This window comes from Bidens hawaiensis, unplaced genomic scaffold (genome assembly GCF_021521415.1).
Source record: "Bidens hawaiensis isolate Kalapana, Puna unplaced genomic scaffold, B.hawaiensis_p1.1 tig00031411_1, whole genome shotgun sequence".
NCBI lineage: Eukaryota > Viridiplantae > Streptophyta > Magnoliopsida > Asterales > Asteraceae > Bidens > Bidens hawaiensis.
In genome coordinates, this window is record NW_027495279.1 from 105,808 (window position 1) to 130,744 (window position 24,937).

The 24,937-nt window shown below is 35.3% G+C and overlaps 1 pseudogene across 1 annotated transcript in view; it reads left to right on the forward strand.

Annotated features, from left to right (window-relative positions):
- Positions 1-24,937, forward strand: part of LOC143582018 (protein argonaute 1C-like) — an 88,983-nt pseudogene that overhangs the window by 40,414 nt on the left and 23,632 nt on the right. The window contains exons 4-23 of the transcript XR_013143913.1: positions 5,424-5,747; positions 9,547-9,749; positions 9,823-9,972; positions 10,082-10,215; positions 10,302-10,414; positions 11,078-11,184; positions 13,421-13,445; positions 17,831-18,061; positions 18,551-18,658; positions 18,739-18,787; positions 19,511-19,671; positions 19,749-19,900; positions 20,689-20,948; positions 21,194-21,336; positions 22,148-22,213; positions 22,301-22,364; positions 22,582-22,717; positions 22,809-22,882; positions 23,015-23,109; positions 23,205-23,236. The product of XR_013143913.1 is annotated as a protein argonaute 1C-like (transcript). The remainder of the gene's footprint in view (positions 1-5,423; positions 5,748-9,546; positions 9,750-9,822; positions 9,973-10,081; positions 10,216-10,301; positions 10,415-11,077; positions 11,185-13,420; positions 13,446-17,830; positions 18,062-18,550; positions 18,659-18,738; positions 18,788-19,510; positions 19,672-19,748; positions 19,901-20,688; positions 20,949-21,193; positions 21,337-22,147; positions 22,214-22,300; positions 22,365-22,581; positions 22,718-22,808; positions 22,883-23,014; positions 23,110-23,204; positions 23,237-24,937) is intronic.

The following is a 24,937-nucleotide window of genomic DNA, read 5'->3' on the forward strand; positions in this document are numbered from 1 at the left end:
TCTTTTTTTATTAATTCTCTACTTTTCACTCTAATAAGGAATTTTTTCCTTGATCATGTCCATATATATATATTAGGGTGAGATACAAGGCCGGCCCATAGGGGTGGCGGGCTGGTCGACGGCCACGGGCCCGACACCCCGTTAGGCCCGATATTTTTTAAACAATATTTACTTTTATTAAAAACAATATGTATATTTAGTGTTTAAACTTAATTACATGACAACTAGCTTGGTCAAATGGCAAAAATGTATTGCTCCCAACCAAAAGGTTATAGGTTCGAGTCTCATTTTAGACATGTTTAATCCTTTTTTTATACAAAAAATTTTTACACAATCCAAATTATAACCAATTAAACCTATGTAAATATTTAATTGTTTAAACCAATAAAATACTCATTTTTAATTAAGGCCCGAAAAAATTTCGCCTCCGGCCCAAAAATTTTTTTACTTTCTCGGAGCCGGGCCTGGTGAGATATAGAAAGATCTCCTCTTAAAGAAAAAAGTAGATCGATAACTACTAAATAACTTGCGAAAACTTAACTTATTTTTTTCCTTTCAACCTTCTTATATGTCGTTATTCTTTACCAAAATTAAAAAAATAATCGATCGAGATATCACACATTATATATACGTAATATACCACTATTACATATATTACAACAATATTAGATATATATATATATAATACAACAATATTTTTATATTACATATATGTAATACAACAATATTTTAATATTACATATATGAAATATTATTGTGTTACATATATTACAATATAAATATATATAATATAACAATATTATTATATTACATATATGTAATACTGTTGTATGACATATATGTAATACGTCAAAAATCACGATTGGTTGTTTTTAGGAAGTTAACCTTATAATAAAATATTTTTCTTTTAAATGTTCATGTTAAAAACGATTTTTTATGAGTTCTTTATCAGTTCTCTCTCTTATGAGAAACGTCATGAAAAAATTTTATAGTTATAAGAAAAACCAATCTTCACTAATCACGTAACTTTGATTTTAGTTATGTAAAATGATTTTAAGTAAGGGCAATTTCATATATACCCTTACAAATATTGAAAGTATTATATATACCCATGCAAACTAAAAATATTATATATGCCCTTACAAAGTTATTAATATATCATTTATACCCATTTCATTAAAAACAATTTAAAAAATAACAATATTATCCTGGTTCGATTAGATGTGATAATTGGTATACAATGTAGACCACTCGATGTGATAAAACCTTCAAAGGATTTGCGATTTTAAAAGAGTGACGAGAGACGATTTCGTGCCATCGTAGATAAAAAGCGCCGATCAAAATTAAAATAATAACATAGGGTGTTAACTGGAAAAAGGGTAGAATGGTTTATTCGTTAAAAAATTGGCATATATGAAAGTTAAAATTTTAGAAAAATAACGGTAAAATGGTAATTTATTAAATTGTTATTAATGAATGGAGGTATATGTGATACGTTAACTATATTGTAATGCATGTATGATATTTTAATTATTTTGTAAGGGCACATATGATATTTTTAAATTTTGCTGGGTATATATGATATTTCTAATATTTATAAGGATATATATGAAATTAATCTTTTAAGTAATTGTATGTTAATTTTGTTGGGAAAACGATGGTTTCAACTTTAATGATTTTGATAATGTCTAATTAAATTAATGTGACTTGTTATATTACTAGTTTATCATAGGGTTGTTCATGAACTAAGCCGAATCAAAAACAAGCTTGCGTACTTGGTTTGGTTTGAAAGCGAACCGAACCAAGCGGGTTGAATTTCACGAAGCAAGCGGTATTTCTCTATACTTGAATGTGGTTTAGTTTGAAACCGAGCAACGTGGTTTGGCTTGGTTTCGTAGAAAGTTTTAAATTTTAAAATTTTAAAACTTCAACATATTATTGATTCATAACTTTCATCTTTAAAATTTATACACTTCCAACTCTAAAATATCTAAAACTCAAAGTTAACAAGAAACATATATAAAATGAACAGCTATGGTTTGAAATTAAACTCTAAAGTCAACGAAAATAGGGAAATTTAAAAAATAGTGTGTATAGACACACGCGCGCACACACACATATAATTAATAAACAAAAAGTAATTGAGCAAATCAGTTGAACCAAACCGAGCGTGGCTTTGCTCGTGCTTGGCTTGTTTTCAAAATCTAACCGAGCCAAAAAACTCATTTTTAAATCGGACTGAAATTGAACGAGCATTTTTTGAGCAATTTCCGAGTGAGGGGCAAGCAAACATCAAGCGAAAAGCAGCTTCGACATCCCTAGTTTATCGATGCTATATGTCACATACATGTCCCTAAGCACTTGATTAATCATCTTTAGTCATTAAACAAGTATGATTAAGATAACTAAGTATTAAACGAAGAATCTTGATCAAAGAATGAAGATTATTCTAATTCAAGTCAAACTTAAGTGAATTTTTATGAAGAATTTCATCCAACTCTACCTAAAAGACTTAACTTAGATGGGAATTGTTACATCAAATGCAAGAAATGAATGCATAGTGATTTGGGTTTGATACACCATAAAGTGGTTAACCCATTTAAGTGCAATACACCGGTATATGTTGCAAGATCAAATGCTAGTGATAAATACTGGCAGGTGACAAACCTATATATGAAGAAAAAAATAAGGAAAGGGATTTCACACAATGTTTACTTACACAAGATCAAGATGGAAGTGGACTTGTCGTGGATGGCCGATGCAGATTGACAGTGGGATCGACCGTCGAGTTGCCAGAGAATATATACAAGCCACTTTCATTGTTGGGCAACAAAATAAAAGTCTCGTGCAACTTTATTAGTCACCCATTTGCTGTACAAAATACATATAAATTGAAGATCTCTCTTAGTTATAAACTTTCAAGCATCAAGGAAAAGAGAAGATCAAGATCAAATCAAAGAACAAAAGAAGAGCACAAACTAAAACATTTTTTATTCATTCTTCTAATATTAAGGGCATCACTAGAGTTTGTTCTAGTGATTAAATTGATGATATAAAAGGGAAACACTATCTTGATATAGAGTGAATGTGGGTTGGGAACTCATCTTGACATAGAGTTACAATTTTTAAGAGAAAACACTATATCGACATAGTGAACTATTAAAGACTTGTAAATGCATGATATACTATGTTGAAGAAGGTGATCATTTACTTGGAATAGTAAAACGTGTAATTGGTGAACCCCTACCATTTAGGGAGACGTCTAGTGAAAAAACTCTCAATCGGAGGATCAATGAGAGGACTAGAGTAAATTGTTAACATTCACTAGAACTTTTATAAATGGGTTGCGTTATCTCTACCCTTTAAACTATGTACTTATCACATTTACTACTATTGTTATGAAAAGAGTTTAACAACGTTATTAGCATTCTTAAACAAGTTAAAATTTAAGAAAACCCATTCACCATCTCCTCATCTAGTAATCTACAATTGATATCATAACAAGTTGCTCTAAAATTTTATGACTATGTAGATGAGAATTCTATGACTAAGCCATTTTTTCTTGAAAATAAGGGGCTTTGTTATCAGAAAGAAAGATTTGAAACTTATGTTACAGCGATATAGATATTTGGGAAGACCATTAAAAACAAATATCTTGTTCTAACTAGGGTTGATGAGACGTCCAAGTTGAAAGTCCCGAAAGTTAAGAAAGAATGGACAACTAAAGATAAGAAGATGATTCCAAAAATTATGAAGCTAAATCTAAAAAGTTGAAAGTCTCAAAATCGGAGTGATAGCGTCCATGGACACACTAGTTTTGGAAAAAGACATCTACATATTTTATAAGCTAAATTTCATAACAAAAGAAAAAACATTCACACTCGCACACATATAACAACTCAAACAATAATGTGTAAAAGTTTGGGGTCAACTATGATAAAAACCTAAAACTGTATGGATGAATTTGTAAATTAGTTAAAAAATAAATAAATCAAAATGGAAACGAGTAAATATGTTTTTTCATTGTTATGTTATCGTATTATATTGTATCGTATGATATGCATATCCATCTAACCCATTGTCCCTTACGTCTCTCTATATAACCTATAAATTAGGCGTGAGCTTCATTTGTACCTAATAATCAGTCTATAAGCTTTGATTCCTTCTCATATATGTTTCTTTCGTCGTCTAAATCTCCAATTCACTCTCCATTTCATTCCATCAACACAAAAAAAGAGCCTTGAATAGAGTCTCCGTGTTACATCCCATCTTAATCGCTCTAAGGCGGCCACATCTAATACAATCCTTCGCCTGAGATCGTGTGAGAAGAACAAATCTCTTGCCAAATATCGCCTCCCGTCTTAGGCCCACTATTTTTAAAACCAAGTTTACAACTATTGGATCTAACAACGATTTCTTTCTTTTTTTCAGCTTAACAGTAAACACTATATTAGACTAGTCCATTTTGAAACACAATGAGTTGACTCGGAAGGTAAGAGCGAGGTGATTTTTCGTTTCTTTAGACCTACAACAACTTTATGTGTGAGAGAGACAAATATGAGATAACTGCTTCGATCTCCTTTATCTCTCACTTTTTTTTTCTCAATTTTAGGGTTTTCAACCTTTTATTTTTTGTGTCGATCGATCATTTGTTTGAGTTGACATTGTTACGCATCTCATCTAAAGTTCTACTCCGTATTGAGCCGATCTCTTAAGGTAAGCGAAAATTTCACGCTCTAAATTGTAAATATTCCTGTATGAAGTTTATATGATGTAAAACTGTTATTGGATACTATTTTTGTTACGTGTATTTTACCTTTTCTGTTCCTGATCTTCTATTGTTGTTAATATTGTTCTTTTTTGGATTACCACCGACTTTTAATTTGTTAATTATGTCTTTCTAGGTAATTATGATTGTGTTTGTATAAGCATCGCTTCATCCCATAGGGTTTATTATATATGGGTAAGTTTAAAAGAAAACCACAAAAAAGTGATAAATTGGAAAACTATGTCTTTTACATGTAATAAAACACAAAAAAGTTATTTTTATATGTAAAATCCGCATTTCTACATAATATATTTAGAGCTATTATAAACACGTGCAGAAACCGTTTTAATAAGAAAATAAATAATAAATAAAATATGCCAGTAGAAGAAAAGGAAAAAAATTGCAAAATTATATATATATATATATATGTATGTATATTGGAATATTTTTTATATATATTTATATACAAAATCTTTTAAAAAAACTTTTATTCTAAAATTAATTTTTATTTACATGTAAGATAGAGTTTTATATATGTAATTAATGATTAGCTGGGATTTTACTGTTTGACTTTGTTTAATGCTTTATTATTATTATTATTATTATTATTATTATTAACTTTTTTACGGTGGTTAAAATAGATTGTTTGTTCTAGCCGGCAGCTATAATGATAAAGAGGAGCAACGGTTCCAGTGGAGTTGAAAGCCGGCCGGAGGGTGGTTCCGGACGACATGGGCTCCGGGAGGGTGGTTCTAGTTCTAGTCAAAGGCTGCATGGTGGTTATGATCATGAGCTTGTGAAACATATTCATAAGCTATCAGTGAATGAAGAAGAGACGTCTCTTAACTTAGCACCAGCTTCAAGCAAGTTGGTAACACTTCCGTTGCGTCCCGGGTTGGGTCGCAGAGGGTCCAAGTGCCTTGTAAGGGCTAACCATTTTGTTGCTCAACTGCCCGAGAAAGACTTACACCACTATCACGTCAGTTTTTTATTTTTTGTATGTATTTTCATATATGTTGCAAGTTTTATATTTGATGGGAATTTATCTTAACGAACTGAAATTTTGCTCGTCAAAAGCTCGAGCCAACGCGTGGTTCGTTTATTTATAACAGAAACTATTTTATTAGATTTGTTATATTTTACACACACATGTATATACTATATATAACTAAAAATAATATTTGTAGCATAAAATGCAGAGTTTATAACCTAAAGAAATCATAATTTATATATATCAACTAAAACTTGGTTATAGTTTACACTACTAGAAAACAAGTCATTTTTTCACAAAAATTTCCTACAAATTTCCCACGACAAGGAATTCCAACATATTTTAAACAATTTTCCAACAAGAAATATAAGCTCAAATTTTGCTACAATATTGCAACAACATAGTAACAATACAATTTTTGTTGAAAAATTGTTGCTAACTTTCCAACAAAATTCTAACAAAAAAACATATATCGGTTATATTTTATTAATTTCGTTGAAAATATTAATAATATAAAAGTTTGTATTACTTATAATATTATGGTTATCAAAAAATAAATAAATTAGTATATTTAATATTTTGTAGGAAAACTATTTTAACAAATTTCCAACAAAAAGTAAATTATTTCTTATTTTTTAATTCTTGTATAAACCAACCCAAAATGAAAATAAAAATAAAAACCCTAAATCGAGGTCGGTCATTTAGAAACAGAGAACCAGGCGAATTCCCAAATCTATCTCCGTCGCCATCGCCGATCTCCGCATCACCGTTCAGTGTTCATCGCGAAGCTCCATCATCAGTCGGTGTTCATCACGAAGCTCCAACAGTCTCCGCATCGCCGTCAACGAAGTTCCGCATCACCGTCGTCATCTCCATCAACCACACTGGAACCTTACGACTGATTTGACTCCCTGTGCGCTCAATCTTCCGTGAAACCCTAGGTTTTATCATCTTCAAAATGTTAAATCACAATACTTGCTTTAAATGTGCAAATTATACTCCAAATTGATTGTGCAGGTTCTAATCTAAATCGATTGAGCAGGTTATACACCAAATCGATCAACAATTTTTGTCACCTGACTCACACCATCGTTCAAACTCTAAGCACAAAATTTGGTAAGTTCTGTTCATATCACTTCGTGTTAGATCTCGTTAATGATAATATGTGAATTAACGTCACGAATTCTTACTATTACATTGCATATTGTGTTATGATCTGCTTGTGGTTCTACTTGTGAGTAATTTCAATCGATTTAGGTTTCAACATATTCATCTATTGCTTTGTGAATGTGAATCTATGATAGATTTAATATGCAGAAATAGTTACGTTTTGAATGACTTTTTTTTCCTCATATTGGTTCGTAGTTTGCAGATTATATTATTGTATCTATACTAGAGGATGGGTTCTCTAGGTGACTGTTTCTGATGGTTGTCTACCAATTGTTAAGATGAAATTCCTGAATGAAGGTAATAGCGGTTCTTTATAGATTTATATATATCATGTTAAATTATGTAATAGATAGTTACTATTTAGTTTATATCTTCACATTATTGCTTGTATATCTAGTTTTGTTCTACCTTATGGATACCACTCATTAATCCATGATTTTATTTTGGTTAAATGCCTGTAAGCTGTAAAATTGCTTAGATTAACTTGTTTACTGGTAATTGCTGCGCTAATTTTGATAATATATTTAGTTAGGTATTGAAATAATTATTGACTTGTTCTGGTCAGGTATTCAATACAATCTGGGGCTTCTTGTACTTGGTAATGTCATAAGGGCACTAGCTATGAGACAATAAGAAAAGGAAAGATGGAGTTCATATCCCTTATCGGGACAACAAACTTACTCGGCTATTGCAGGTTTGTGTGAAACTAGTTAAACTATATTTGCGTGTCTTGTTGTTCTAGTTTATGATGTGAATTCATGTATTAAGCATGCTTCAATTGGTGGGAATTTCTCACCCGCTACTCATGATTCAGATCAATGTAAGCGACTATTTTTTGAAACCTTTTTTACATGGAAAATAGAGTAAATAGTGATCAGAAAATTGTTAAGTATAATGAGGTTGCTTTTGTTTTTTATACTACTGATTGCCATTTGCTTTTAGCTTGTATCAGCCATGTTTATTATATTTCTGAGGAAACTCTTAATACTCTCAAGTCTCAAGTGTGCTAATCGTGAATGCAACATTTAGAATAAAGCTTCGTACGCTTATTTGACATCTTTTTTCCTTCACTTAAATTGCCTTTCAACCTTGGGTTCAACATGCATAATTTGATTTTTTTTATATATATATTTGACAGGTTAAAAAGATTTATTTCCTACTGACACACAAAAACTGTGGAAACAGTTAGATTGTTGCAGGCAGAACTTGCTCATAGAAAGAAATTTGAACTTGTTGGACTACGGGTATTTTGTAATGTTTTCTTAATATATATATTATTTAAGATGATTTGCACACCAATCTTTTCTCTTTTCTTGTGAGGACAAAATGATAACGTCCCAAAAAAGTGTTATGGTCTGCAAATTAATTTGTGTGGTGTACTAATGGTCTTGTATTGTGAATCAAAAAGTATTATGATCAGGTGCATATGGGTTTGTGCTACTTTCTTGTAGGATTTTACGAGAAAATGGACTTGCTAGAGGCTACAAACTCATAACTTCTTGAAAAGATTAATGGATATCACAAATAGTGTGCCGCTATGGAGGCTGCCAACTCAAAATTTCTTTAAAAGATTCATGAATATCACAACAAATCTGTCCTTGTGAGTCCCCGTGACACGGATTCTCGCGTATTTCTATATTAATGAGTTTATTGTTGTTTCAAATATAAGATTCATGTCATTTGACTAACATGATTGATAGACCAATATTTGATTCTCAGGAAGATACAAGATGTTCATAGCGTACAATGATCCCTGAGGCAATCATTGAATCTGTTACAAGTATGTTACAAGTAAGTCCCCGGTGACAGTCTATACTATTCGTGTTTTTTATATATGTATTATGTATTAATTACGTACTTTGTTACAATTTTTAGGTCCAAGATGTTAAAATCCAATTGGAAAAAGAGCGGACAAGAGTTGGAAAACCAATTACAACAATCGGGATGCGATCGGATCGCTCATGAAGAACGAGAGCAACGTGAGCGGGTCGTGCATGAAGAAAGGGAGCAACACATGCAAATAAAATTAGAAGACGATGTGAGAAAATTAAATATATAGTTCCGGTACTTAATCGTAGTTTAGGTTATCGTATTTGTGGCATGTTATTGTAGTGTGTTTATTTTGTTAAACCGATTATATTGGATTTTTTTCTACATATTTTATGAATATTTTCTGCATAGTTCAGATATATATTTTTAATTTTCCTGCATATTTCAGATTTTTTAAATATATTTTGAATTTTTTTTTATTTAAAATTTATTTTTTGTTGGAACTTTGTTGCAAATTATAACCTATAATTTGTTGAAACTTTGTTGGAAGTTTTTGTATGAAAGTCGTAGGAAGTTTGCAACAGTATAATTTTGTAGGAATTTTGTAAGAAAAGTTGTTGGAAAACTGGTGCAAACAAGTTTCAAGCATGTGTTTTTCCTACATAACTTTTTTGTTAGAAAATTGTTAGAAAGTGGGTTTTCCAACAAATTTCATACGAAATCAGTTGTAGAAAAATGTCTCATTTTCTAGTAGCGTTATAAAAGCCACGAGCTTTTTAAACAACCATATTAGTGTAGCTCAGCTTTTGTTATGACAAATGATTATTTTCTTTATTTATTGGTATAGGTGGCAATTACTCCTGAAGTGAAGAGCGTGAACCGTGCTGTAATGACACAGCTAGTGAACCTACACAGGAGCACTGATCTTGGGAAGAGGCTTCCCACATATGATGGAGGCAGTAGTCTGTATGCAGCTGGCCCTCTTCCCTTTATAACCCGAGAGTTCAAGATCACGCTTCTAGACGCTGATCGCAATTCACACAGACCCGGGTCTCTACATTTTGGTTACATTTGTCATTTTCACTCAACATTTTTCTAAAAACCTTTGCAATTTGTTGTGCAGGAAAGAGAGGGAGTTTAAAGTCGTGATCAAACTGGCTTCGCGTGTCAGTTTACATCACCTTGAAATGTATCTAAGGGGACAGGTATTAGACGCCCCTCAAGACACGCTTAAGGTTCTGGATATCGTTTTGCGGGAGTTGCCTACTAATCAGTACGTTGTTAAACTTGAAAAGACACGGTTACTTTAACATAAATGACACGTGACATCATTTTTCCGTTAATATATTTAAAGTTTTAACGTATGTTATGGCATTAATTAGGTATACACCTGTGGGTCAGTCATTTTATTCTCCTCATTTGGGCCATGCACAACCACTGGGTGAGGGGTTGGAGAGTTGGCGCGGGTTCTATCAGAGCATGCGGCCTACGCAGATGGGCTTGTCTTTAAACATCGGTTTGTTTATTTTTAGTAAAAGTTAAGTGTTATAATAACATAAGTTGTTTTTAAGTGATGTAATTGTGTGGCATGTTGGGTTGTAGATATGTCTTCAACTGTATTCATTGAGCCACTGCCTGTGATTGACTTTGTCAAAGAGCTTCTGAATATTAGGGATGATTCAACAAGACCTTTATCTGATTATGAATGCGGACAGGTTAGCATTTTTTTTAAACTGTGGTTGGTTTAGGGGTGTAAACGAGCCAGCTCGCCTACACCCGAGGTCAGTTCGTTTGACTAACATGAGCTCAAGCTCGTTTGGAGCTCTATTTAATTGTAGGTCGTCTGTTAATTATATAAATTTATAATTACATTATTAGTTTATTTATATACATATATAATTATTTTATTGATTTATTCATATACATTTATAGTTATAATTATGCATATTTATCATTATTTGTTTTGGTGTATAACATAACATATTATTTGTCTATTTATACACATCATACACATGAAATGTTTTATCAGTTTATTTATTATATACACTTAAAAACTCAAAGCAATTAACATCAAATACAGCAAATGTTTTATTAGTTTATTTATTTATCATTATCACTTTCATATATAACATGGTATATATTATTTAATTTTTACGTTAGTTTTATTTTATAGTTATGTAAATAGAGATTTACTATATCAATTAAAGTTTATACTAATGAGCCTACTCGAGCTTGATAATCGAAGCTCGGACTTGTTTCAATTTTTAACGATTCAATTTCAAATAGCTCACGAGCAGTTTGGATAGTTTACACCTCTCATGTTTAATAGTTATGTAGAACAGTCATTCATGTATATGTGACATTGTTACACCAACCAGGTAAAGAAAGCACTCAAAGGACTTAAGGTTAAAGTCACACACCGTGGAGAGACCCGTCAGAAGTTCAAGATATTGGGTTTAACATCTCAACCAGCACAGGAGCTAAAGTGAGAACCTTAACTTAACTTGAACTTATTACTTATATCAGTTGTCTACATATCTTGACATGTTTCATATCTTTTGTCATGAACTAGATTCTTGGTTGGTGAAAGACAAGAGATTGTTGGGTATAATCTTGATGTTTCGGGTCGGTTCGGGTTGAGTACGGGTTAAGTCGTTTACGGGTCATGCAGATAAAATGGGTCAGCAGATACTTGGTCCATGTTGACCGAGTTTCTTGGAAGCATACGCTTGATTGAGGTTGAATAGGTTAGGAGTTGTTACAAGTTGTTTAGTTATTTGTTTTGACTCCACATTTTGTGGTGCACGTTTATGTATTTGTAGGCAATTTATAGCCACTAGTTTTATTGAAGTAAATACACCTTTTGATAGTATATTCTCTGCATTCATCTTTCATACATATATATTACATACATAAGTGTGTGTTGTGTGTAATCAAAGGGGCCTGATCCAACATTTGGTATCAAAGCTTAGGGCTCGGGAAGAAGGAGACGGCCGGTTTGAGAGTCGGTTTCGAGAAAGGGAGTATAGCCCTTGACTGCGGGGCAAACGCAGCAGTGGAAACCAAGAAAGATGAAGGTGAAGAATGTTCGGAACAGGTGTTGTTTCGGGGTGTTTAACAGCAGAAGACGAAAGCGTAGAGGTGTTTCGGTTAAGCTGTTGTCATGGTAGACGTACCAGTTGAGACAACGGGGTGACCGGTGATAAACACTTGTGTTCCGGGGCTGTTAGTAGTGATGAAAGGAAGAAGGCTTAGGGCTGTTCGGGTTGTCAAAATAAGAAGAGATTGACGTCGGAGAAGAACTTGCAAAGGACCGCTACCGGAAAGTGAATTCCGGTGGGAGGCAGAGAAGACCGTTACCGGAGAGAAGAACCGGTGAGACCGCCAAGACCGAAGCAGTTCTTCTTGCCGGAATGAAAGACCGAGACCGTATTTTTGCTGGAAGAGAAAGATGGTAGACCGAAACTGTGAACAAAAGACCGAGAACGAGAACGAGAACGAAAGGGTTCACAGCAGACCGAAAGAAAGAAAGAAAGAAGGCTGATCAAGATCAGCAAGAATGAAAGAAAAAGAAAGTAAGCAAGAAAGAATGAGAAAGTAATGGCGGTGCAAGAAAGAATAAAGAAAGAGCCGTTACAAGAAAGAAAGAACGAGAATCGATCAGAAAGAAGAAAGATAATCGATAACCAAAAGAAAGAAAGAAAGAAGCGGACTTGTTTGGTTCGTAAAGAAAGAGAAAGACCGAACCGTATGGTTCGAATAGCAAGTTAGAAAGAGAGAAATCAGACCCGTGGGGTTCGTAATTAAATCTGGGAATAGAATACATTTGTTATTGATGATTATAGAGTGAATACAAGGCCCTATATATAGATAAACTAATTACAATTTGATACCCTCAATAATAATAAACTTGTCTATCTAAAATAACTTAGTCTAACATTCCCCCGCAAGTTGAGGGCGGGGAACGACCTGCAACTTGGACCGTAGAAACTCAAATCTTTGTGAAGACAAGGGCTTTGTAAATACATCAGCGACTTGATCATCGGTGGAGATAAACTTGACATTCAGCTTTCCTTGAGTAACCTGTTCGCGAACAAAGTGGTAATCTACTTCAACGTGTTTCGTGCGTGCATGAAATAGTGGATTAGCAGAGAGATTGATTGCACCAAGATTATCACACCAAAGCGTTGGTGCCTTGCTAACTAGACCGAGCTCATGAAGGAGAGATTTTAACCAAATCAGTTCTGCTACAGTATCAGCAATAGCCTTATATTCAGATTATGTTGAAGACCGAGAGACAGTTCGTTGTTTACAAGCGGACCATGAAATAAGATTGGAACCCAAATAGATAGCAAATCCCCCCGTTGATCGACGATCGACAGGGCAACCAGCCCGATCAGAATTTGAGAATGCTCTGAGATTAGTACCCCAATGAGAGTCAGAAAAGGCGTGTAGCCTAGACCCTGTGTCGTGACGAAATAATAAGCCAAGATTAACGGTGCCCTTCAGATAACGTAGTATGCGTTTCACACTAGCCCAATGATTCTCAGTAGGAGCATGCATAAATTGACATACTTTATTAACCGCAAAAGCTATGTCCGGACGAGATAAGGTTGCATATTGAAGAGCACCTACTATCCGCCTGTATTTGGAAGAATCATCAAGTAATGGACTGTCATCAGGTAATAAGACATGAGAAGTGCTCATAGGAGAGGATACAGGTTTGCAGTCCGCAAGACCTGCTCGGTGAAGAATATCAAGAATATATTTGCGTTGAGAGAGCACCAAATCTGAACCACGATGCACCACTTCAATGCCCAAAAAATAATGTAATTGACCCAGATCTTTAATTGCAAACATAGAACTAAGACGATCAATAACAGTAGTAATAGCCCCTGGGTGATTACCTGTGATGATAATATCGTCTACATACACAAGAAGATAGACGAGTGTTCCACACGAGTTAAGAATAAATAGAGACGGGTCAGTTTTGGACCCGTAAAAACCCGGCTGACGAAGAGCCATAGACAGTTTTGTAAACCAAGCACGAGGGACTTGTTTGAGCCCATATAAAGACTTGTGTAATAAGCACACATGACCTGGCCCTGGATCAACAAAACCAGGAGGTTGCCTCATATAAACTGTCTCTGGAAGATCACCGTGTAGGAAAGCGTTATGGACATCCAACTGTCGTAGAGACCACTTGTTGGTGACAGCAAGTGATAAGACAGTCCGAATAGTGGCAGGTTTGATTACTGGGCTGAAGGTTTCATGATAATCAACCCCATGTTGCTGGTGAAATCCTTTAGCAACAAGTCGTGCCTTGTACCTGCTAATCTTTCCATGTTGATCTGTTTTCAATCTATAAACCCATTTACAATCAACCACGTTAGTATTGGGTGCACGAGGAACTAATGTCCAGGTTCGATTCCTATACAGCGCATCCAACTCGTCAGCAATGGCTTGGCGCCATGCTAAAGACTTTTTAGCAACGGTAAAAGAGGTAGGTTCAACGGGTAAAGTGGAGGTGGTGGTAGCTGTGTAAGCAGCGGGATCATAGCGGGTGGTTTGCTTTGGATTGGGACGTAAGTTGGGAGGTCGGGGCCTTGGAGCTGTGGTCTGTTGGGTTGTGCTCAGATTGGGTTCAGTTGAAGAAGATGAAGTGGTGGGTGACAAGGTTGGTTCAGTTTCAGATGAGGTGGTGGATGTTGAGGTGGGTTCGGTTGGTAGGGGATCGATAAATGGTGGGGGTGGTGGGGTGGGTTCGGTTGGAAAACCAGGTGGGGGTTCAGGAAAGATTGAGACATATGGTGGTTCGGGTCGAGGTGAGGGTTGGGTAGGTGCAGGGGTATGATATGGGAAGACATGTTCACTGAAACGAACATGTCGAGCAATGTATATTCGTTCGGTAGACGGGTGAAAGCACCGGTAACCATGGTGAACAGGGCTGTATCCAAGAAAGACACATGGAGTGGACCGAAAATCAATCTTATGACGGTTGTATGGACGAAGATAGGGAAAACATTGGCATCCGAAAACACGAAGGAAAGAGTAGTCAGGCTTTCGTTTAAAAACATGCTCATATGGAGATTTGTTTGAGGAAACACGAGAGGGGAGTCGATTAATTAAGTAAACAGCCGTTTCAAAAGCAATTTGCCAAAAACGTTGAGGAAGATTGGACTGTGCCAGAAGGGAAAGTCCTGTTTCCACAACATGGCGATTACGACGCTCTACGATCCCATTTTGCTCACTTGTATGAGGACAAGAGCGTCGATGAATTATACCAAGACTAGTACAAAATGAGGTAAGATTACGAAACTCCCCACCCCAATCGGACTGAATGCTTTTTAGTTTGATATTAAATTGTCGTTCTACCATTTTAATAAAGTTTGTAAGCACTGTGTAGACATCAGATTTGTGAACTAAAGGATAAAACCACATGTATCTTGAATGATGATCTACACACAATAAAAAGAAACGACAACCATTGAAAGATAAAGTGGGCGAAGGGCCCCAAACATCACAATAAACAAGGTCCAAAAAATTTGTGCTACGAAAGTTTGAGTCTGATAAAGATAATTTTGAAGACTTGCCTAATTGACAAGTACATAAATTATTAGATAACTTGTCCGAAACAGGTAAAGAACAATATGAAACAATAGAACGAAAAACTTGAGCATGAGGGTGTCCCAAGCGTTGATGCCAAGTATTGGAAGATGCTTTGACAGCTGTGAATGCAACCTTGGGAAGAGACTTGAGCTGAGGAAGACGAATGGAGTACAAACCATGTTCACTGGGACCCGTTAGGAGGGTAGTGCGTGTAGACTCGTCCTTCACAACAAAATAAGATGAGTGAAATTCAAAGAAAACATCATTATCTACACAAAAATTTTGAACAGACAAAAGGTTTTGTTTTAGGTCGGGGACATGAAGTATATTGGACAAGCTAAAAGTTTTATTAGGTGAGTAAATTGTTGAGGATCCAATGTGAAAGATGGGTAGTGAGTTACCGTTACTAACAAGTAAAGAATCATTACCAAAGTAGGCCTCAGGGTTGTCAATGCTTGATAGGTCTGGAATAGCATGCCCATTAGCTCCCGTATCAGGCTTCCAAGAAAAAACTGATTGTGAGCCATCATTCGAGTGAGTAGCATAGTTAGCCTGTGGCACTGCACGAGATTGGTTAGGCTGATTAGGACACTGAGAGGGTAGATGAGCTATGCCACAACGGTTACAATGGCCATAAACTGTGTTTTGAGTTGAAGCCCAAGAGAATTGCCGTGTGCCACTATTGTCCCAATTGCGATAATTTGAATTTGCACGGGAGTTACCACGTGAGGAACCTCGAGAACCACGGTTGCCTCTGTTGTTGTTAAAAGACCGAGATCCAAAGTAGGCCTGTGGTTGTCTTGAAGGTGAAGGATTGAGTTGATATCCCAAGTGAGAGGCCATGAGGTGAAGGTTATGAAGTTGCTGCTGAATGGAATCAAGATTGGGCTGCTGTGTAGGTGTGACAGCAGCCGTAAAAGGCTGTGGTGATGGTGTGGCAGCTGCGAAAAAGGCCTGAGGAACCTATTGATTTGTGGCTAAGATCTTCGTGATCATGTAATCATGGTCACCTGGTATACCGTGTAGTTCGTTAAAAGTAACAGGAGAACGAGTTAATAGAGTGGTCTTAAGGCCATTGTATTCTTCACGAAGCCCTGAAAGAGTGAGCATAACAAGGTCTTTGTCTTTCATTGGTTCTCCTATGTTGGCTAATGCGGATGCATATTCCTGTGCTCTGCTTAAGTAGTCGGCAGGTTTTTCATCACCCTTCATGGTGATTCTGAGTAATTGATTTTTGAGAGTAAATTCATGAGATGAGGTGACTGGGGCATACGCCCGTTCTAAAGACAACCATACCTCACGTGAAGTTTTTCCCTGAATATGTTGAAAGGACTCCTCGGATACTGTAGAGATTATGAGCATGCGGATATGAGCGTCATTGGTGAGCCATGGCTGGTAGCTTGGATTGTCTGTGGTAGCAGTACCTGTGGTAACTTTTGGTTCTGGACATAAGATGGTACCGTCCATATAGCCAAAGAGATTGTGAGAAGCAAGAAAAGACTCTATCATTGTTCTCCAATAGCCATAGTTTGTGGGTTTTAGGGTAAAGGCAAATTTGTGGGAGTTATGGGTTGTCTTCTCCTGGTTTGTAAAGGTTATAATTGCAGCCATAGTGATGAACGAGTTTGCTGATGTAGAAGAAGTTCAGTGATTAAACCAGGGCAGCCAGAATTAATGTTGGCAGAGGTTGGTAGAGGTTTTAGGGTTAAGCCGGAAGTAGCGTCGGCAGAATTAGGGTTTTTGATAGAGAAGGAAAAAAAAGAGAGATTTGATTTGGCTCTGATACCAAATTAAATCTGGGAATAGAATACGTTTATTATTGATGATTATAGAGTGAATACAAGGCCCTATATATAGATAAACTAATTACAATTTGATACCCTCAATAATAATAAACTTGTCTATCTAAAATAACTTAGTCTAACATTCGTTCAGTAAGTGCAAGATTAGAGTCGGATTATTAACCGATAGCAAGCATGAATAGCAAGATGTAAGAAAACAACAAGTGAGCAAGATGATTCGATGTAATCGAGCAAGAAAGGTTTGAATCAAGAAAGACGGTTTAGCAAGAAAACCTATTCCGGTTTTAGCATGGAAAGCAAGAACGAATGTGACCAAGAAACGAGTATGTTGCAAGAACCGAAATCAAGATTACAGGGGTGAATGTTGGGTATAATTTTGATGTTTCGGGTCGGTTCGGGTCGAGTACGGGTTAAGTCGTTTACGGGTCATGCAGATAAAATGGGTCAGCAAATACTTGGTCCATGTTGACCGAGTTTCTTGGAAGCATACGCTTGATTGAGGTTGAATAGGTTAGGAGTTGTTACAAGTTGTTCAGTTATTTGTTTTGACTCCACATTTTGTGGTGCACGTTTATGTATTTGTAGGCAATTTATAGCCACTAGTTTTATTGAAGTAAATACACCTTTTGATGGTATATTCTCTGCATTCATCTTTCGTACATATATATTACATACGTAAGTGTGTGTTGTGTGTAATCAAAGGGGCCTGATCCAACAGAGATAATGTTTTTGGTTGATTACTTTCGAGAGACTTATGGGGTGTCCATCAAACGCGTGCAATGGCCATGTTTGCAAGTTGGGAGTGATAAGAGGCCATCTTATTTGCCAATGGAGGTGTGTAAGATTGTTGAGGGCCAAAGGTGGTCCAAAGGGTTAAATGAGAGGCAAGTTGCCTCCTTGCTTAAGGCGACATGTCAGCGTCCTCAACAAAGAGAGGGCGATATTATGAAGGTTCGGTTTTATGTTTAATATGTTGTTTTGTGGTTTAAACTTTAAATGGAAAAGTGCGTAAATAGGTTGCCGCTTTTGGTCAAGTTTGTGTTTTTCAAGTGACCAATGTTCACGCTTTGGTTTGGCCGGTTGGTTTTCATGGTGTTACAGTTTGAAGGTTTGGTTTTGCATATATTTAGACAAAGAAAATTATTTTGTAAAAAAAACATACTTTTAAATTAAAAAGATTGTAAAAATTATTTTTCTGAAATTAGAAAAAAGTAAATAATAAATGTTAAAACGGCTGGTTCCAAGTTTCGAACCATCAAACCGTCAAAACCTAACTGTGCATGAACCGTAACGTACATATTTCAAACTGACCAAATTTCTTCCGTTTTGGTGGTTTATGAATGAGCATTCCTAGGAATGTTTTGAGGGTTTTTTGCATTTTACCAAATTTGGTTTCTAACTTAATACTCTTTTCTGTTGGCTCGTGTCTTCTTTCTGCAGATCGTTAAAGTGAATGTTTATGACCAGGATTCTTATGCTAAAGGGTTTGGAATAACAGTTAGCAAGAATCTAACCTCGGTTGAAGCCCGTATATTGCCTCCTCCACTGGTAATTAACGAGTGAGCGGTTTCTTATCTGTTGATTGCTCTGCATAGTTTCTAACTGTTTTCTTTCTTTGCTTTTGATAGCTTAAATATCATGAAACAGGGCGTGAACGGGACTGTTTGCCTCAAGGTAGTTAGTTAGTTCTCCATTAATATGGGTGTGCAATCCAAGGCATGCACAGTGTGCATGCGTTGGTTTTGGGCTCAAACCGACCAAAAATGGAATTCTCGTTTTTTTTAACCATTCTATTTTGGTTTTACCATACGGGCTTAAATTTTGGCCCGAAACAATGAATTTGGACTTAAAACTTTTGACAACTATTCTGTTTCGGTTTTTTTTTACCATTGAACTTACAAAATTTTGGCTGAAAAAATTGGCCCAAAATAATGAATTTTAGCCAAAAACCTTTGTAAACCGTTTTCTTTCATCTTTAACTATTTGGACTTCAAATTTTAAGTGAACCTTTTTAATAATAATGAATCTGGACTTGAAATTATTAAAAACCGTCATGTTTCGGTTTTTCAAGTTTACCGGTTGTGCTTAAAAATTTTAGGCCAAAAAGGTTTGCCCCAAATAATGAATTTGGGCCTATATATATTTTTTTCTTTGTTAATCAATGATTAATTGATTGTTACACGTTTGGACCAAAAATTTATAAATTTCTTATAAATTACTTAATATCGGTTTTTTCAGTACGGTCTAGTTTTTTCGGTTGTTTGGATGATAGCAAAACCAAACCCAAAAATCAGTTTTATAAAAGACATAAGATCAAACCATCTTTTTTACTGGTTCAGTTATTTCAGTTATTTTATTCTTTAAACATACACAACTGTGAACTGTCCTCTATTATCAGAGATAATCATAATGGTGTGAAATTATACTATTTGTGACAGAAACTGGTGAATGGTGGGCGGGTCGCTAACTGGATGTGCATCAACTTTGCACTTAATGTAACATACCACCAGGCTCGTGGCTATTTTCTAGAAATGGCCAAAATGTGCAATGCTAATGGCATGGTAACTTATTCTATTTTTTTTAAATAATTAATTGCAAGTCAAATGCCTGTTGACTTTTAATTATTTTGCTTTTGCAGCACTTCAATCCAGAACCAGTACTCCAGTACATAGTGGCCACCCTGAGCAGTATGAGGCTGTCTAAAGACTCGGTTTAGTGAAGCGATGCGCCGCACAAAACAGCTGGATTTGATATTTTTTATTATCCCAGACGACAACGGGTGGCTTTATGGTATTAACTATTAAGATTTGATGGTCTTTGTTTACTATTATTAATCTATGCATGGGTTTGTCCGTTTTATTATTTGGGCTTGAAATTTTTGGGATTAAAAAACGTCCCAAAAAGTTAAATTTGGGCCTGTTTTGTTTTTTCTATTAGTTAAGGATTAGGAGATTATTACATATTTGGACCTAAAATTTTTGGACAACACCATTTATTTATTTCTTATAAATAACTTAAAACAGGTCCTTTCGGTTCGGTTTTTAGTTGATAGCAAAACCGAACTGAGAAAGCGGTTTTTTTAATAAATATACAACTGAACCACTGGTTTTTTTTTTACTGGGTTCGGTTATTTTGGTTTCTTGCGCACCCTAATTCAAGGTGGCAACATTCTTGTCAAAACGGCTTCTTGATGCGGGTCTCGTAGAGCCGAAAGGAGAAAACCTTTTTTTTCTTTGAATAACAATACAATTAGAAAGGTTTTATGCATTAAAAAAAATAAGTAAACCCGTTAAGGAGCTTTTATGCGGGGGTGTTCAGTTCAGTTAACTTTGACACGACACTAACCCGAAAACAGTGTCAAGCATATGAACAAGACATGTTTATTCATGGGTTGACATGAATATGACTTGTCCGAACTTTTTTTATTTCATTATCACTATTTTATCATTTTATTTTATTTTTCGCATAATATTAAGTTATTCATTTTTACAAAAATAAAAATAAAAACCTAGCCCGTGAATTGTGTGTCAGGTTAATGTCGTTTGTTTTTAAACCGCCTACTGTTTGTGTTTGCGCAGGTGACTTAAAAAAGATCTGTGAGACCAATCTTGGCATTGTCTCACAGTGTTGTAAGGCAAAAAATGTGAATAGGCATAATGCATACTACCTCTCGAATATTGCCTTAAAAATAAACGTGAAAGTCGGTGGAAGAAACACAGTTCTTGCTGATGCGTTACAAAGACACATTCCTAACGTCGCTGATGTCCCAACGATCATATTCGGTGCTGACATCAGCCATCCTCCAACCAAGAATCACTCAAGTCCCTCTATTGCAGCTGTAAGTTATTATATCATAAAACATGTGTGTTCTGTTTTTTTAGCTCTTGTTAGTTATGTTAGTTATAACTCGGTTTATTATCACCGTCCATGCGGTATGTCCATTGATGGTGGGTCCCGCCAGTTCTAAAGCAATATGTATTTATTTTAATACATATATAACACTTCTTGCATGAACTTAATCCTATATATATTATTATTATTTCATCTGCATTTTTAGTGATGGATTTTGTGAATGAAATGTAGGTTGTGGCTTCTCAAGATTGGCCCGAGATTACTAAGTACATGAGTTTGGTTTCTGCCCAGACTCGATTCGAAGAACTAATAGCCAATCTATATAAGGAAACGTGTGATTCCAATGGAAAGAAAATCTACGGTGGCATGATCAAGTATACTCTTTTCGGTCTCAAATCAAATTTTTTGAATATATGGTTAATATGTTAAATGTGATTACAACAACTCTTTTAGTGAAAAAGTAATGCTAACTTTTTTAAATCAAATTGCCTGAACTCGAGCAAGGCTCGTTTAACTAACTAGAGTTCGGCTTGTTTATTATTTGTTAATTAATTTATATACATTTGTAATTATTTCTTTTATATATTTTAATTAGATTTTTCATATATAACATAATAGTATCTATTATATAATTATATATTAATATGTTAAAGATGATATATACAAACAATAAGCTCATTTAGGCTTGCAAGTCATCTTGATAAGTGATGCTCGAATTGTTTAGTAAAAAAACATATTTTTGGCTAAGCTCAGCTCAATCCGAGCATTTAGCGGGCCGTTCTCATGCGGCTTGGCTCTTTTACAACCCTCTCGGCAAGCATCAAGAGATCATTTTCGGTGGCTTTTAATTTTCAACTTGTTTCTCTTTTAGCTTTTTTTTTATTTATTTTTAATCGGTGAAAAAATAGGGGTGACAATCGTGTCGGGCTGGCAGGTTGAATCATTGTACCTAGACTCGACCGACCCCTATATTTATTCTTGTCAAAGAAATCAACTCTAACCTGAAAAACACTTAAAATCGTGTAAGTCAAACGGGTTGATGGGTTAGCGGGTTGTAATCAAGTTGTGAACAGGTTGACCGGTCAACCTTTTTAACTAGTTGACAGGTCGACCCGTTTAATTAAACGAGGGTTAAAACATTTTAACCCGAAAATTGATAACACTTTGCTTATGCACCAAATATAGGGAGCATTTGATATCATTCTACAGAGCAACCGGGCAAAGAAAACCACAGCGTATCATCTTCTACAGGTATTTTATTATATTTGTTGTTTATTATTATTATTTCTTCATTCTAAATATATTTACTCAAATTTTTATCTACATTTGATTATATAGGAATGGAGTCGGTGAAAGCCGGTCCTACCAAGTGCTATTTCATGAACTTGACGCCATTCGTAAGGTACTTTTGAGTTTTGGTCAAATTTGTTAATCTTTTGGCAAATGGTCAGGTTGACCTGAAACACGCTTGTATCCATTTTTCTCATAAATGAATAAATAGTTAGTATGTCAGATATGATTACAAAAGTTATGTCATTTCAACTGTAACAAAATTAAATAAATAGTTAGTGTATTACATAACAACATAATATGATTTTATTTTTGTCTAATTGTATCAGGCTTGTGCATCAATGGAGCCAAATTATCAGCCTCCAGTGACATTTATTGAGGTTCGAAAACGCCATCACACCCGGTTCTTTCCAGGCAATCCTCGTGACCGTAATTCTGTTGACCGGAGTGGAAATATAATGCCCGGTATGATATTACTTTTCAAAAGTTAGCATTCGCATTTTCTCTTAACTAGTTGCAAAGTTTTATTATTTTTCATATTGGAATCGCGCTACAGGCACTGTTGTTGATTCAAAGATTTGCCATCCTACCGAGTTTGATTTTTATTTATGCAGCCATGCTGGAATTCAGGTAAAATATACATATATACATATATTATTGAAATTTTTATATATATTTTAAAATTTTCTTGTAGAGTGTAACTTTTAGCCGGTAAAAGAAATAATTTTTAAAATTTGAGTATCAACTAATATTGGTGAACAGGGTACAAGCCGCCCCGCCTACTATCATGTATTGTGGGATGACAACAAGTTTTCAGCTGATGACTTGCAATCACTAACGAATAATCTCTGTTATACGTATGTTCGTTTATATTTTCGTTCCCGATATTTATACTTTATGCTTTTTTTTCGGATTTTATAACTTGTATTCTTTTGTGTTCTTCACTTAACAGATATGCTAGGTGCACAAGATCAGTTTCCATTGGTGAGTTTATTGTTATACTTGCATATGGTTTACTGCTAGTTGTGGTATAACGGGCTGGTCCGGGTTACGGGTCAAAAGTCAAAACGGTCAACACGACCCGTGTGAACTCTTATAAATAAAGTTTTAATTTGGATGGATTTTATTAATAAGTAACATGCTAAATATTATAATTTTAGTTTTATTGGAACATAATAAAAAAAATGTATATTGTGCTCTATATGGCTTAAAATGATCTGGGCTTGGCTTGGCAAGAAATAAAACATAAACCGAGCCGACCCACCCGTTTGTATTCGACATGTGTTCATAATGGTTAACCCATTTTTGACTGATATGTAGTGCCACCAGCATACTATGCTCATCTGGCTGCTACGCGGGCCCGGAATTACTTGGATCCGGGTACATCTGATAGTGGGTCAGAGACCAGTGGCCCGGGCATGGATGGTAGACGCTCGCATAGGCCCGCTTCGAGTGCAGCCGTTAAGCCTCTCCCGGAGCTCAAGGAGAGTGTGAAGCGGGTTATGTACTATGTTTGAAATGGCATGTTGTGATGTTGTGAACAAGTTATTATTTCTGTTGTGGTTTTATTTATATGTTGTGATGCTTTGATGAACGGTTTTGGTTGATTTAGTTATTGGAACGGTTTTGGTTAATTCGGTTATTGGAAAAGGTGGTTAAGTAATTCAGTTTTTAGCATGTTCGTTTCATCAAATTCATAGAAATTTGGAGAAATTTAAATTTAAATCCTTTGACATGACGTGTTTGGGTTGGATAAGGAAGGAATTGGAATTTAAAACTAATTCCAATCAGATCCCAATGTTCACTAGATTTCAAAAATCTCTGCACTTTCAAAAGGAAAGTTAAAAGAAGCGTTGAAATGTTCAATTTGGTTTAGGTCGAAATGGGTTTCGGGTTGGAACGAGTTTCGAGGTGGATCGGGTTCAGATCGGAATGGGTTTTTGCTCGGCACGGTTTCGGGCTGAAACTTCAGTCCGGAGCAAAACGGTTTTCGGGTTGGGGTGGGTCGGAACGGGTTTCAGCTTAGATCGGGTTGTGGATCGGTACGAGTCTTGGCTCGATAAGGTTTCGGGTCGGAACAGGTTTTGGGTCGGGACGGGTTTTGATTAAGTGTATGTTGATTCAAACTTGTTGCAGTCAATAAATTCCATTAGAATTTTGAGTCGAATAAAAATCTAACAAGTTTGTTAATACATGAAGGAGATGTGAGGTTAGTATTTTAGTAATATGTCAGAATGTTAGTATTTGCTAGCCTAGTCGTATAAGGGTAAAATATGTTGGTTCAGTTATTTCAGTTATCCCATACATGTTACATATACGGAACATAAAAGCAGTCAACAAAAAACCACAACCAAAAGTTCCGAAACAAAGACTTCTCAATTAATTTGGTTATTTGATTTATTTTTCTATGTTATATGGTTTGATCATTTGGTTTTTTTCTATCCTCCTTATTGAAAAGTATAACTAATAAAACTCATCATAATAAAATAATAGGGTAAAGTTAAAATCCAAAGGACAACAAAAATGATAAGAGTGAGAAGGAATCTATTTCATTGATCTTAGATTTGAATGGTTGATATTAGTTTAATAAATAAAACTTGATGGAAAGGGCATGAATGTAATAATTCACCTTTGTTGACTTTCTCTCTCCACATGCAAGGAACATGTCAATTCTCCCATCATTTT